This window comes from Synchiropus splendidus, chromosome 9, assembly GCF_027744825.2.
Source record: "Synchiropus splendidus isolate RoL2022-P1 chromosome 9, RoL_Sspl_1.0, whole genome shotgun sequence".
NCBI classification, from domain to species: domain Eukaryota; kingdom Metazoa; phylum Chordata; class Actinopteri; order Syngnathiformes; family Callionymidae; genus Synchiropus; species Synchiropus splendidus.
Window position 1 is genome coordinate 23926968 of NC_071342.1, and position 17034 is coordinate 23944001.

The window sequence follows — 17034 nt, forward strand, 5'->3', positions numbered from 1 at the left end:
ATGCAGCACGTGTGTTGTAGTGCAGCCGCTCTCATGCTCTTTTTGATAAATCGCTACGTTACTCGGTGGATTTAGACCCTAAAATCCTCCAAAAGGCAACGGCGGAAAGGATAGCAGAGTTTTAGAAAGGGATACCTGGGCGGGGGGATTTGCACTCACCTTCTCCATCCTATTTAGGTTGTGATATCTTGACTATCTCCACTCTGTTGTTCGCTTTACTCCTTCTTGCCTTCCTCCCTACCTCCGTGCCCTCTCTCCCACGCCATTGTGTCGATCTGAAGGGCTGCTTTTCCTCATCCCTCGCCCTGTGATAAAGCAGCTGCTAGCCAGCAAGATGCCAAGTTATTTACTTCAACACCGTCAGCCATAAAGATTTCTCTTTATATTGTTGGATATAAATATACATCCATGATACTCTCGCGGGGGGAGAAATGAACGGGAAGTGGATGGATGTCATGAAGGCAATGATAAACATTGGGGGGAATGTCATGGAGTTTTTAGTTTATCGTGGTGGTCGGTGCTGCAGCCTCGCAGCAAAGAGGTCGTCACTTTGAATCTAGACATTCTTGTCTATCTCCTTTCCTTTTTCACTAAGGAAATGCGCGGGTTGTGTGTTAATGGTGGACGAATGAAGACCGTACGTGCCGAGAGTTTGGTTGTCATTCCGTCCAGGATGTCACTTGTCTTTTGCCCAAACTAGCTGGGATCAGGCTTTTCAGCCCCTACACCTCTCTTATAGGAAGTGGAAGTCTAAAGTTAGTTTCTTTTTGTTTTGCAACAAGTGCAGCAATAACTATCACCACAACACAAACGACACTGACAAAAGTAACAGGATATTAATTAGAAACGGCTTGACTCTGGAGCCCAATAGAGTTGACTGTGTTTTCTTTAGCAAGCCAGTTTCAGTTCCCATATCTGTAATTCTGCTGCACTTATCCCAGCCAACCATCCGATAGGTTATGGATCGTGGCTGTAGGCCGCGATCTGGAGGCAGTGGAGCAAGACCTGCTCGTGACAGGTGGTCAGTAAAGTAACCTTTATCACCTCTGCAACCGAGGTCACCTTTCCATAGGTTGTCATAGATGATAGATATTTTTCTGTGGGCCAGAAATGTGTGATAGAAGCGGCCGCTGAAAGTGTAGCTGGAAAGTCCCACTTCCCAGTTCCTGTGTTTGTAAAAGTGCTGTGCGAGAAAACTGAAAATTAGAGCTCAGACCTTATTGACCCACAGTAGGAAATGCTGTCCATCCAGTATTGAAATGACTTAGTGATTGATTTCTCACTGCCGACTGGTGATTTGTATTTGATGTCATGGTGGGAGGATGCATTGAGTCATTACAAATTACACAAGAGTATGATACAGAGTATAGCCTTCGCTGTTTGTTTTTTTACTGTACATTAATTGTACATGCCAGCGTACATACCACATACCAATCATACACAAGGTCAACACAAATGACCTGTTTGTCCAGATTCCGAAGCTGAGAGAGAAAGAATCGCTGAAACAAAACACAGGAGAAATCACTACTAGGAGACTAAACCAATGTCTGATGAAGTGAAACATAGCAGAAGAGGGAACCTCTGCCGACTGCAGGCAAATTAGAAAAACATTTTTTGAGCAACAGAAATGAACCCCGCCCATGACTGCAAAGGCCAATTACAGAAGCATATAAGCATTGATGAGAAGACAAAAATACTTGGAAACATTGACAAAGGTTAACAAGACAACAAACCATAATTAAAAAGGACTCATCTGTTTAGGGAGAGAAGGAAAAGCATTAAAAAAAATGTTTTTCACTCTGCTCTTATCAATCACGATAAAATTAAGATGCACGCACAATGTGTGTTTGGATGTGATGAAATAGACTAGTTAAGCCTGCTTTTCCAATGCATTTCAGCGAAACACCGGTCATGGGATGGAGTAAAAAGCATGAGGGGCTCGAGTTAAGATGCTGTTCCTCTGGTTCCTCTGCATTGCCAGCAATGACATGGCTATAGTAGCATTAATTCCTGCCTGTTGAGTGTTCATCACGGCGCACTCGATCACATGATTCGACATCTTCAGGTGACATTGGATGAGTGAGCGTGGTGTGCAGCGGGGCTGTGATAGCGCACCCTGCTGCAGGACTGATGGGCAGATGCGAACAGACAGAACGACTGACCCGTGGCTGATTTTTAATCTCTCTGCTTCGCCAGCTGAAAGCCTGGGAAGATCCACGCTGCTCCGCTGCTCTTCAATATGACTTTTCTTTTCTATCACATGTCTCGTCGATCTGCAGGCACTTTCTCTGCATATGTCGTTTCTGCCTTCAAATGTAGGTAAACCATCTTTTACAAGGCCCAGTCTCGTCTTTATAAGTAAGTTATCCTCTTATCCCACATAAGTTATCCTTTTTTGGATCGTTCTAAATCAGTGTTTTCACTCTCTTTCTTGTCTTCTTTTTATCTTTCTCAATCCTCTTTGCTTCTCTGCATCACTATTTATTTTCTCTATTCCTTTTATCCCCACGAATCTCTTCTCTTTCCTTTCCCTCACCCTTGTTCTCATTTTTTCATCCACCCATCTCTCCTCCTCCCCTTCATCTATGTCTCTCTGGCTCACTATCTCTCCCCTGGTTTGGGCACAATGCAGCTTTCTGTGGCATTTTCTATTACGCCGAGGCTCTCCCCAGATGAATCCAAAGTAATTGGGGTGGTTAATTTATTTACTCAGAGGCAGTTCACAGCACATTAAATAATAGAGATAATTGAACAAGAATTGTCAAGTGTCTTCTGATATCAGACACATTACAGGAGGGAGTGTGCATAAAACTCAATTTCTATGCCCCCATTGTTTATGGTAATTAAGTACACAGATTTATTCCTTGGTTGCTTTCCAAGCTTATGGCAAGCGCCATTGTTGTCTTCTATTAATATGTAATCAGTAAATAGTTTAATTTTCTAATCTGCGGTTGGAGAATTCACTTTCTAACAACTCTTAATTACTGCTGGGCTCTAATGAGTCTCGCCGTGCCGACGGAGGCAGCCAATCACAGGCCAGGTCCACGTCGGGGGAGAATTTGAATTCCTGCGACGCGCTGCCCCCCGCCACCACCAGCACCACCACACACACACACACCCCTTGACTAATGAACTTGTTATTCTGGCACCATGGGAGCACAGTCCTGCACATGTGCAGAATCTAGAGAACATTACCACTTAAAGACCCTGAATGATTGGTGAAGCTCTGCTTCCTCATTTCGCCCTTAACGTTCACAAGTTGATTGCCGGAGACCTGACCTTTCACCTGTCAATACTGTTGCACCCACAGGTCCATGCTATATTTACCTCTCCAACTGAAAACAACCAAACAAAACAAAATACAGAGGGCTCTAAAGCTACTTTCAGTGTGCCTGTGGTTAACTTTGGGTCGTACGAATTCCCTCAGTGAAGCCAAGCGTACACCAGATCTGACACGAAATCTAATTTGAAAAATTGGAAGGACTGGCTTCAATTTTGCCTGGTGTTGTAACGTAACCCAGACCGCCGCTCGCATTTGGTCATTTTACCTGATCATTTTATTTATTCATAATTATTTATTATAATATTTCTCTTTAACATGTCAAACCTTTTTTTCTCTCTGTGAATGTCAGCATTTTCTTCAGTTATAATGGAGAAGTACCTGCAACAAAAGACTTGATCTGAATGCTAATTATGAGTTTAAAGTCCATTCATCAGCTGTGCGTTTTTGTCCATGAATGAAAGGCTTCTGACCCCCGCGTTGTTCTTCTGAGGCATTGTTGGGCGAGACGGTGTCTTCATCCAGATATGAAGACACATTCTAATGCATCATGTAGCCTTTGCAGAAAATCCTCTGCCCTGTTTGGATCTGTGAGCGCCACCCGGTACCTGCCCCCTGCACTTATTTACACACACACCTTTCATTTCACGTTGCTATATAACCCGCAACAATGGACGCAATTATCCAAATAATGGCACTTAGCGTCAGCGCAAAGCTACCCGTCACCTACTGTGCATTTGATAAGAGATAAACAAGCAGACAGAGGGGAGAATGAGTTTTGGCTCGCCCAGATTAACATATGTTTAAAAATTGCACTCAAAGCCGATAAGATTGACACTGCGTTTTTATGGCGCGTGCTCCTTTAATCTGCCTTTTATGTCGGCAGCTAGACGAGAGAAGAATGGCACCAATCTGGACCGAGCAAGAGTTTAATGTACTTTATACATGCAGCGTATCTCCCTGGGTATCTGAGGCGGGGACGCAGTGGCCTGAGCTGCACGTTTGAATGGACTGAGAGATGTTGATGTTGTCAGCTTCAGTGTCAACATGATGCCTCACGTGATGATTTAAAGTCTGTCTCTTTGAAGAACATGCTTCCTGTTCATTTTACTGATGCTTGTACTACTAAATGTGCTAGCTACATTGAGAAAGGTGGTGTTGAAAGTGGATGAGGAATTCATATTCGGATGGTTGAAATTTGAGGAAGGCCGAAATCAAAACTGGCCTCTCACACTAAGGTCCCACCTCGTCACGTCACTCTGAAAGATGAGATGTTTGACAGTGACTGTTTGAATGTGGTCTAAAACTTGTGGAGATTTTGTCGAAAGGTAATTGAAAGGGGTGAATGCATCTAATGTACAAAAAGGCAAATCCCAACCACCTTCTATTTTCTAGATGAGCACTGCACAACTTTGTATCGTCAACTCTGCACCTCCCTTGCTACATGCCATGCTTTTGAAGTTCTCTAAATTCGTGCACTATTATGGACAAAAGTGTTTCATGAGCGCCAGACGTCGAAGGTTGGACACATTGGTTCTGTAGTGTTTTCGTTAATGAGCTACAGAAGAAGGTGAGTTATTTATGTTTCTGCTCCATGTTCTGTGAGTGGAATGTCCAACCATCCATACTTATAGCGTCTACTGACCCTAACACCACTGACACATTCCCTGTTAAAAAGTGAAAGAAATGAGATGCCTTTGTGTGTTAAAATGTTAGCGACAGCCAAACAATGAGCCCTAAATCTTTTTTTTTTTTTGGTGAATGAAGATCAGAGGCGGATTAAAGAGTAACACACTTGTTTTCATTACTAAAACATTTTTTTATTTATTAACCCTTATCCCCCATGTCCTTATATTTTCAAATATAAAAATCCGATTGTCTCTGGCCATAACCTGAGTGATTCATGTGCGAGTGTGTTTGTAGTATAATATGAGCGAGTGATCAATAGCATTTGGGTTTATGTTTCCATTGAGTCATGTGAGCCACCTCTCACAAGTTCTCGCCTTCCTAATCCAGTATTGTCTCCATCAGTTTATAGTTTGACTTGAGATTTAAGCTTAGCGGCATTGGGGCTCGTCGACACACACGCACACCCCAGCTCTGCCTTGTCTCCTCACAAAACCACAAACACCCTGCGCAGCTTTAAGCATATTATCAGGGCCAGTTCTTTCACAAACGTATTGCTGAAGAAGCTTAACATTAATTATTGTAACTTTGGGCAGATTACATCCGTGGCCGCCTTGTAAGCGCACGCAGACTCATCTTGACCTCCTATACGAGAGCTTAAAGACACAAGAATGGCATTTTACCAACTTTAATGGGATAACCAGTCTAATCTTTCAGCAGTGAGAGGAGGAAAAGTGGCACAGACTATAATACCCTCCTCTATCCACCGATTTAAGGAGCAGGCTTGCGGTGTTTAATCACTTTGTTTTTCAGGTGTCGCATCTTAATGATACTGCTGGAAATTCTCCTGTGACAGGTGGGCATCCACGAAATAAATGCACCCAGCCAGGAGACAACTCATTTCACTGTGGTGCATTCATTTCTATCTCGAAGAAAACTTCAACTCAAACTAAGTCAACTTATCCAGTTCTTCAAGATGGCTGCCGTTTCTCCATAGTCACAGTCTTGATTAGAAGAAGTTCATCAGAAAAAGCCTTTGGTCATCGCCGTGTTGTTGTTGTTGTTGTTGTTGTTGTTGTTGTTGTCAAGGATACAAAAAAGAGCACTCACTTTCCGCCCAGTGGTGCGCAGCGCAGTGGAATGTGTTTGTGGTCATCTTGAATTCACTTGAGCAGCGAACGCTGGCCGCTGTGGGGAAGAAAAGGAACTCGGGGATCACTCCTTTAAAACCTATTGCCTTTCTCCTGCCTTTGAGGGAGCAAAACAAAGGATTTGGGTTTTTATTGTTTCGTGCGAAAATGTGTGTGCACGCACGCGTGCGTGTGTGACTCTGGGGTTCATCTGGGTCAGAACCCAGATTAACTCCCCCACTCTCCTTCTCTGACTGGGGGAAACTCATGTTCTTAAATCTTGTCGGCCATTTGAATGTTTGAGCAGCAAAACAATTTAATTAGTCGACCTGCAGCCAATCGCGGCCGTCCGGCGCTCTCTGCGGTCCGGCTCACTGACACCACCCCTCTCTCCCAGATGTGCATTTATTTCTCTTCTTTTTCTCCTCCATTCTTTTCTCCAGCTCGGTGTCAGGCTTTCATACATTCTTTAACAGTGGGGATGAAAGGGGGATTTTTAGGAAGATTAGGGAACGGGATCCTCTGGGCATTGTCTGAGAATCTTCAGATAAAACAAGCGGGGTGGACGGAGTCAACGGGAGGGAAAGAGGAGCAGGGGGTGCAGCCTCTCGTCACGGCCCAGGGACGTGTGGGTTATATTTGTTTGTGATCTGCTTATCGTCGCCTTCATTTGTTTATCGCTCCATCTGCTCGACTCCGCCATTTCCCCCCTTTGCGATCTGGTTTTCGGAACTTCCTCTGATTCGGTCCAAAGTTGTGCTCACAGGGGTTCAGCCTGCCAGCAATAGTGGCGATTAACATTTTCAGCAAAGCGGTGTGTAAGAGGGCGAGGAGGGGGGTTGCTGAGAGAATTGTGAGCTGGACAATGGCCGCTTATGATAATCTGTTCTTTATTGGAACATCCCGCCAGTGCTTTCATCAGCCGCCGCTCTGTCCGAGACCCTGTGTAGCAACCGCCCCAACTGCTGCCAAACACGTCAGCACACACAAACCGTTGGTTCACATTTACATTTTTGGCCACATGCAACCTGAAGTGATGTAATCGTACATTAAAAGCGGTTATACATTCGCTTGAGCTCCGTCGTATGAAGATTAGATGCTTCTCAGCTGGTTGCATCATTTTTTATCCCTGACTTGAAGCGTTCTACTGCACATTAGTTGTTTAATTTGTTTATTTTTGAGTGGATTGAGGAGTACTGGTGTTGTATAGAGTACAGCATTGCTACAGCACAGCTCACCAGACTGTGTCATTGAGAGATGATTGAAGGTGCTGTGAGGAAGAGACGTGTGGTTGATCTGGAGGATTTCAGAGCTGATGCAGGACGGTGAAGATCTGTGAGCGTGAGTGGCAGCTAACATTTGAGCAAGTTCTGGGCCTTTTAAGACAGAAAGGCAACACTTAATAACCTCATGCTCTCCTCCATAACTAATTATCAGTACATTCACAATGCATTTATACGACTCTAGCAGAGATGTTATGGATCTGTATAATCGTGTGTGGTGACTTATGACAAAGTTTAGAAAGTACTATTACTTTCCATATCCCCTGTACTCACACAGCTCAGTATAATGTCATTACAAATAACAGTATGCTCTCAAATGGTGCTCCTTATTATGCTTTGAAAACATCATATATAATGCCTTAAATATGAGTTATGGCATCTTACGAATGTATTAATGGCGCACCATAGATGAGACCTTTGTGTAACGCGAGTTATCTATCTACCTGATGTTCACACCCTCCTCTCATGTACTTTCACAATCCACTTCTTTAAGGAGAAATGTCAATGTAATGTATGAAGTGGTCCTCTAATGTTGTCTGTGGATGATGAGCATTTCCAAATATCATTTTCTCTGGGAACCATGTGACCCGACAGCAGTGCTTTTCCTGCAGTTTAAATAATGTACTCGCAGGAAAGGCATCATTACGGTTGAAACAAACACGCATGGCCAGAGGACGTTTTATTTGTTTTAAAAGTGGTTTATTATTATTTGCTCGGCGGCATAATTGAATTTCAACCTTGCAGTCAATTAACAGAGCCTTTATCATGGTAACTGATGTGGTGGTTCTCCACAAAGCAGGTTAATGACAGAGGTTGGTCAGTAATTACACCATTCACTTGCTAACACAGCTGCTCGCCATGCTGCCGTTGTCATCACCCCCCCACGCACACACACACAGAAGAACCCCCCTCCCTCACCATTTCCCATTGTAATAAGCACTCCAGGCTACAAATACCAACAGCTGTCTCACCCAATACATTCCCATTTAAATATCTATTTAAACACAGCAATTTCACATTTGTGTATTGCAAGTGGAGCCAGTGGCAGTTTCACATCCTTCCAGATCGGTCTCCGAATTTGATGCCTTGGATATGTCGTCGTAATAAATGTGATTTAACAGTTTCCCTCAGTTGTGAAAGCGAGTGTTAATTTGGGCGCATCTGGGGAGCGATATCCGACATGAAGCGCCGCGTCGAAGAGAGGGGAGAATGGAGTGAATCACAGAGGTGTAAGTGGGATGACTAATGTTGTTAGCAGAGCCATTACTGGTTTCACAGATTAATTCATTAAGCAAATTCATCGTTCACGTCCCCTCGGCCCCCTGTCACAAGGCGTGTAATATGACACCCTTTAAATTTGTTCTAACATCTACCCCAGGGGGGGTCAAGCTGTCCCCCTCCTCATGCTCCCTCTTGTCCCACACACAGGCGCACGCACACACACACACACACACACATCCTTCTCTTTTGCTAATGGAGCAGGCGGGGCTACTTATGCTAAACACATGGCAGCTGTCTGTCACCACCTTAGGAGGCGGCTAGTTAGGGCACATGTAGTTACACATGTTCCAGTTGTCTTTGACAACAAATACAACTTTACCCTGACTATATTTTTACACCTCCCTTTACGCGGTAATGTAGAGCATAAAGTGCTTAATGTATCAAGTGTATTCAGGCGTTTGTTAGATTTGCACGTCCAAATGTTAGGAAGACCTCACTGAGCAAACATCAACCTTAAAATTAGAGGTATGGAATATTTAGTCCAATATTAGCAGTAATAAATCCACGATTAACAATGCAATAATATTGTTTAAGCGCAGTGAAGCAAGTCTTGAACTGAAAAGGACAAATTCATGTCAAACAGTCCGACTCAAAAAAGGTGTTTCAATGGTATTGTCAGATGATGCCGGTATGCGCTTGGAATGCTGTCATTCCTGGTTGTTGCACTAAACTTTTGCTGTGATATTAAACCCGATCCGTTGTGTCATCTTCGCCGGTCGCTCCTGAGCCCATGTTTGTGTTAAGCTGTGGCAATTAACACAATCAGCAGGTACTAATGTTGACACACCAGCACTACATCAACTGGTGTTCCCCGGCCCGTCTAAGCCGCTCCATTGCTTCACACCTCGGCGTGTGTAAACACACAATCGGGGAGCTAAACCACCTGGCTTAACCTGAGCTTAGCGCCACCACTACTCAGCTTATCTGGTGTTTCAACAGCAACTCAATCTCAATCCTTTTAGCTTCGCCGCAACTTGTACCGGAGAAGGAAGTTTCATTTGGCCGACAAATGTCAGTGACCGTTTTAAAACTTGTATTTCTCTGAGATCAGACGGGTCCAGCGTCTGACCCGGAGGCCCGACTATCCCTGCCTGACCCATGTGTCGTACAGAGTTGTAGAAGTACATTACGTTCCGTTTGGTCTTCAACTGTATACAAAAGTTTTCTGTCTCCATTTTTCTATCTTTTGTGTCTTCAGTCCTAATTGCCATTTATTGACAGAACGCAGTCTTTTCACTTGATTCCTTCTCCCATATATTGTTTGTGTTAATACTTCTAATAACTGTAATGATTATATAGTCTATTACATAGTTGAACCTAAAATAGTTGCTTGTTCTAAAAATGTGCTTTGTGCTTCAAATGCGTTATAGTTTTATGCTTACTGTCTTGTTAAATAATGGTTAATTATTATAAATACAGAATATCATTATCTCCCATGATAGTATATTATTATATTATAAAAAAACGTTGGTGCCCTCGGAATACAGTAGTGTCTTAAATGTTTGTCATTTATTTTTTTGTAGAATATTTTAATATTTTTAATTCAAATTTCAGATTACCCTTGGAAATGCGAAACCTATTTGTTTCTCCCTGGGCTCACAGCATACACACGTTTGAGAGTAATCATCACGTGAACTTGTCTGGACCCTTGTCAGAATCAGAATCACTCACTGAAAGTATTTATCATCTGAAACGGAATCAGAAGGGATGCTCCTCCGGCCTAGCTGTCCACACAATAGCTAAAAACACATCCAGGCCCATCACAAAGTGCAGCAGCAGAAGCAGCTCAATATCAATCTGCAATCTGGTTTGATGTGATTCCACCCAGCAGGACAATGCCGAGCAAACGTGCATTATTCTCCCTGTGAACAGCAGCGTCTCCCCTTTTAATCATCGCTCTATCAAACAGAGACAGAATCGGATGAGAATCTGACACTTGTTTGCTGATGAAATGTTCATTTTCAATGTGAATTAGATTTCAATTGCGGTTCAGATGAACAGCGGGAACTTGATTCATTTAACTAAGCTTCTGTAGAGGAGAGATAGTGTGGAGGGTTTCTGCGCACCAGGGCAGTGATTCGGTTTGTGTTTGAGAGCATCAAAAGAAATGAGGCTTCGAACCTCAGGTAAAAATTGCTCATTTTAAGTCTTAATACTGTTTTCTGAATAAAAGTGGTTTTTAATGTAAGAATGTGAAAGAATGGCAAACCATTATCTGGTTTATGATCATTAGATAACAATTGTTTCCTTTATGTGGTGGCGCAATAATGTTTTAAGTGTTGTAGTAGCAGGATTAAATCAGAACCTCCTTCCTTCCTTAGGTAGACGCTGAAGTAAAGTTTCTTCTTTCAAGTTGAACATGACCTGGTCGACAAAAAAGGGCCGCATCGTTTCAGAAAAAGTTGGTCGTTTCCCCCCCCCCTCACCCACCACCCTTCTATCCTCACCGCCACCCTGACCACACTCGAGCGGAGCAGTCAGACTAGAAAACGAACCTGGGGCCCAACAAATACATGAAGGTTTGGTTTAACTAAATCCCACAGATAATGGCCACTGTGTCAAAGACTAAAGATAGTGGGTGAGGTGGCTGTGGTGTTGGATGAAGGAGGGATTACCCTGGTGTTTTGCATCACTTGCTTTCTGCTGGGTGGCCCTGCTCGTCAAAAAGAAAGAGGAGAGAGACGGAGGGAAAGAGAGGAAGAGAAAAGCATTTAGCGCGGCACATTGAGAAGAAGAGGGCTCTTAATGCCATCAAAGCGAGGGGAGAAATCAGCCATTAATTTATTCGCTCTTACATTCACACACATGCGCTCACACCACAATCACACAGTTGCTAACACACCCATCTGTGGTTTCCCAGTTCCAGATCATTTCTGGTTCCACAGCAGTTTTTTGTTTCATCGTAGGTGACAAATAGCAGGCTGATCTGTGCGTGTGCGTGTGCGTGCAGCGAATGATTTTTTTTTTTTTTTGTGGGGATTGAATTATAGCCTCACACGGAGAGATTTTTTTTCCTTCTCCTGTTAGATTTGAAAGGAGGGGCAGATGACTGGGCTATTCATTGGCTGATAAGAACTGATGGAGAGGTTAATAAGCTACACACCCAGGTCATCACAGGCTTTTTACTGTGCTACAGAGGAGAATGGAGGACGACAACGAAGATGAGTGTGTGTGTGTGTCTGTGTGAGCGAGAGACTAGAATTACATCTTTAAAACATCTCTACTCTTAATGATCTTGCTAGGTGGGCGTCAGAAATTAGTCTGTTGTGTTTGTAGTGAGTCGCATTTCGATAGTTCAAGTGGCAGGTGCAGGAGAATCCATCAAACCCACGCACACTCAACCAAAGAAATAACGTCAGGATTTCATGAAATAATCTGGATCAAAACTAACAACAATCCCCATTTTGACTCCAGGACTATGGTGACATGGGACTAGAAATGAGATCCCGATTTTGACTCCAGGACTATGGTGACATGGGACTAGAAATGAGATCCCGATTTTGACTCCAGGACTATGGTGACATGGGACTAGAAATGAGATCCCGATTTTGACTCCAGGACTATGGTGACATGGGACTGAGAGCAAAATAATGTCTTTAGTAAACAATAAGCAAGTGCTTTTAATCATTGGAGGCAGTTTTTCCCGGGTTCGTATTGAAGCTGTGTCTATAAGTTGACGCTCACAAAGGAGGTGAATCCGTTTTATATTACCCTTCAAATATTTTGAGGAGAATTTCACCAGGTGAGCATCGCTGTTGTCACAACAGTTAAAGACACGTGGGCGCATCGGTGAATCCGAATAAAAGCCGGACCCCAAAGGTCCAAGCAAAAGCTCATAGTCTGCAGAATGGAAATCTAAGCTGGACCCTTAGCATGGGGTCTCTCTTTGCTCTGCTCCCCTTCATACCTACTCTTGTCCCAGGGCTAATAGGGAGGCAGTGGGCGCCATTCCCACTCCCTATCACCCACTCACCTTAATAATAAAAGAGAGCCCCCTGTGGATAGCAGCTAGCATGAGCTGGTGAAGATCACGCAGTTAATAGGATGATGCCTTTTTGCCTTTTGTCATGAGATTATGAATGGGGATAGCCTCTTCTTGCCTCTCCTCTCTGCTCCTTCACTCTTCTTTACTCTTCTCATACTCGGCTACAGGCGTCCTGGAGGGCCCGTTGAGTTGGAGTGGAGACAGGCGTAAACGAGTCTTTGTTCCTCTTCTTGTATGGTAAAAGGCTCACTAATGAAATACCTTTTAGGGGGTATCGGCAGGTGAGCTCCCCAATCAGGCATTTCAGCGAAAACACACACGGGCACACACATGTTCTCGGCTCCCTTCATCTGCCCCCTCTTGCTATATTAATTACCTGAAGTGCTCCGTTCTGGCGAAAAGCTTTCGATTTGGCTTGTCTCCTTCGCTCCCTTCATCCGACACGACAGCCACAACACCCTGAAGTGGGGGGTTGCAAGAGAAAAGGAAGAATGATAATGCTGGTAATGAACAAGGGCGACAATAATAAGGGAGGTAATTGAGAAACGCTGCATGGAAGACCTCTGATTTAGTGTTCCGTGCCTCTGGCTAAGTGGGGACAGGTAGAAAATCATCTATTTAGAGCTCAGTTGAAAGGTTCTCGTGACGTGTCGGAGGAATGGAGGAGGCTTCAGTCACATGAGCTGACAAGCTAAAAAAAAGTCCTGATTTGCTGGTGTTGTCCAGGAGTGGTTCTCGCAGTGGGAGGTGTCTTGTTCCACCGACATCTGAGGCCCAGACGCAACAGAATCCCACACCGTTTAGTGTCAGGTGCAGCGTTCGCTTACACTTCGGCTTTGTCGCCGCCCAAATCTGTCAAGTTCTGAAGACGGGGTCCTTGGTGGCGCTGAGCCTTCGCCACGACGACAGTAGAAACGTGGACAGCCGCTTGATGTAAGTGTTAAGTGGACACAGTTCAAGCGTGACACCTGATGAAAGACGATTTGATGTGACTCAAATGTGAGCTCACACTTTACGTGGAAAGAAATGGCCACCTGATCAAAACACAGATTGTGGGAGTGACTTGTCATCCAGTTTGTGTATTTGACAAACAGATGTTGATGCAGTGAGAAACATTTTTCTTGTTATCATTACATCTACACAAACAATTGAACTACTCTCTGTAGTTTCCCATCGTGGGCTCAACAAGGTAAACATATCTGTGCACATATTGTCCCTGCAGCTTAATAGCCATGCTATTTTTTCCTGCCTCTAATTTCATATCTCCGTTCTGTGCTGTTTCTTCCAGTCCACTTAGATTGTTTTCTCCAGTCTGTGTTTCTGCGTGCGTGGAAGTGAGAAATCACTCCCTGTAGAAGCCAACATGCTTCAGAGACTCGCTCTTTGATCACTGAGCATGTCTTCTTCTCCACTTGTGACTCCGACGTTATGTATTCTGCTTTCATCTGTGCCAGCTGAATCTTATATTACTGTAAGTCCCTGTTACTTGTGTTTGCACCGCCACCTTCTCTTCCGTCTTTGTGTGCGTTTCTGTGAGTGTGGAGTTGTCAGAAGGCTCTGAGCTGTGTCTGCAGATAGTAATAAATGGCTTCAGCTGATTGATGGAAGTAGGAGCTCTCAATTAATAGCTAGTGATGACGTTGTCTTCAACCACTTATCGTTGGTTGTGTCTCGCTTTGCGCTTGATCTGGTCCGAGCTCCTTGGACAGTGCTGTCTCCAGAGGACGATGTTGCCTTTGTATCACACACAGCCACAACTTTTGCGAAGCAGTTTCCTGAGTGGATAGATTAGAAAACGGCGATGTCATCTCTCAGTCTCATGGTCTTTCACCGTGTCTCCTTGTCAGCCCACATGAGCATCACCAGTGTAGCCATGGTTTTGATCATTCCTTTGCTGGTGGTTTGTGCACAAGCTTTTCCGTTTTTCCATCACGTCTCCTCAGTATTAAGCAAGTCTCCATGTACAGGCCTGGCAAGTGCACTGCATCCTCTTCAGTTTCTGGAAACGGATCTTTTCTGTTGCTCAAAAAGGACACTGAAAAATGTCATCATTTCGCTAAACAAATGCCTGAAATATCCATCCGAAGTTTAGCTTTGATTGCCCTTTACCTCTCCCCTAAGTCCTCCTGAAATTTCGAAACATCACACTGTATAAAGTTAGAACCTGTTTTCCTTACCAGGTAAAAACAAGCAATCACTGATCTATTCTGTCCTTTGAATGTAGCCAGTCTAGTCTTTGCCTAGTCTCCACTTAGTTTTTAGGCTGAAATCACAGATTTGCTTTTTTAAAGTTTGCATTTTCCCGCCGAACTGTATCGTGATATTCTTCCAGTAGGCTAGTGGGAGCTCATAAATTGATCCAAATCTTCCGATAACTTGAAATGGGCTAATAAAAATGGCCTCTAAGATGCAAATAAGGTTCTGCAGGTGCTGTACTGAACAGGCCAACACTTGCGTTCAGTGAGGTCCATAATAAGAAGGAAATTATTGTGCAGCGCCACTTATGATTGTGAAACTGACCCAATTCATGTCCTGGCCCCTCACACTCCCCATCAGACCTCTCCGGCTCTTCCGCTGTCCTTTTGTACATGGCAAAGCAAGCAGTGGTTGACAAATGACACCGGTGGAAAAGGCAGTCATTGTGGCCCAGTGTGTGGGGAGTTTTTCCTTTTCTCTTTTCTTCTGATTTTATTCGCTATCTGGGAAGGGAAGGAGGGGGGTTGCGAAGAGGTGAGTGTGAATCGGTTAATGTGTTCCATTCAGCAGACATTATACACAGGTTCAATAAAGCAGGAATCTGCTCTCTGCGCCCGCTTCATTGTGCCATTGAGGGCGACTAAAAAGACCCCGTACAAGCTCCCTGGAAGAAATAGCCCTCAGCAGCACTCTAGTGGAGAGCAGAATAGAATAAAGGAGAGCTTGAGCACTCACGTGGGCGACATTTTCAACATATCGCCCATGACATAGCTGAGTTGGACATGGCTTCAACTGTTGCACTCCTCCGTACAAAGGTAAGGAAGAAAGACCACGGCAGCGAGCTTCCTCCGTGGGCCCTAACAGGACTCCCCTCTGCACACATTAATTAAATCAAGTCTTCTTAACTACAGGCTACTTAACTGCACCCTCCTCCTCCCGGCTGTCCTCTGTGATCAGGCCGGCCCCCGTCATGCATATTCACATGGCTGCAGTGACGGCCTTTTAACGAGCTCTTACCTCATCAGAGGAAACAATGTTCATCCTGTCCCTTTCATTATCCTCTCCTTTCATGGTCCTCTGGCTTTCATGTGCTGTGATCCCTGCTGATATCAGACGGCCTCGGCCCAAGAGGCTCCACCGCCAGTGCGGCTGCTCCCAAAATAAACCGGGCTTCAGAAAGTGGCTGGGACTCGCAGGAAAAGTTGAACTCCTCCCGTCCACCGGCCTTCATCTTCCTTCGCCGTCTCCTCCTCCTCCCAGCCCTCCTCCTCCTCCTCACCTCCTCTTTATGTGTCTGATAGACAAATTGGATTAGCAGCTATTGGATTAAATGCCGGGATCAGAAATGAGATGATGATCACAGCATTTGTTTTTTCTCCGTTTCCGTATTCTCCGGAAGCTCATCTCTTCAAAGCACCCCAAACGTTTCCCTTGAGAATGCTTAAGTAGGATTTTCTTAATGATTATGTTGGGATTCAGTCTCCAAATGACCCATTTTTCCTCATCTATGGAAATGGCTGCTAAGGGCATGTGGTTGTAGTCGAGTGTGTCTGCTCCTGGGACACGAAAATCATCCGCATTTTCATTGTCAAATGAATAGTTCTGGTTCTCCAGGTGAAAACATAGATGCTTCTTTGCATTTCCACCATCACAATTCTCTGTAAAAAAAAAAATATATATATATGAAAAACTAACACAATAACCATTCTGTGTTGAGGTGAATAGGTTCCGTTCATCTAAAGTGACTACATGGAACAATACATTGGAAATGAATTATAGACCTTGTTATGATCAATACATAACACTGGTGTAGTGACAACACTGAACCAAGTTTAAATCGAAGTCAGACGACGCGTGAAAACAACGGCATCTCATGACACATGCCCTGCCTCAAAGTCTCAGTGGCGATTGACGTTATGACAGAGAGTTTAACCTTATTAAAATAAGAAACAAGCTAATATTGAAGAGTGACTCCTTCTCACTTGAATGCACAGGCTTTTGGAAACAGGAGCGGTGAAGCAATGCACGGAAGTGTGGCGTGTTATGAAAAATAAAAAACCAATCTCTGTTTACATGTCAAGTTTCATCCAAATGCAAGTCAACTTGGCCAAGGGCGTCGCTCTTCCCAATAAGCATTTGCAAGTATGTTTAGATATTCTAAAAGCCTCCAAACAGAAGCGAGAGATTGTGAACACAAATTCTTAATATCATTTGTTACATACCAACTGCTGAGACCTGAGGCTTTGTTTTTGA

The 17034-nt window shown here is 44.1% G+C and overlaps 1 protein-coding gene across 6 annotated transcripts in view; it reads left to right on the forward strand.

The window, feature by feature from the left end:
• Window positions 1-17034, forward strand: part of ehbp1 (EH domain binding protein 1) — a 122880-nt gene that overhangs the window by 89734 nt on the left and 16112 nt on the right. The window lies entirely within an intron of this gene.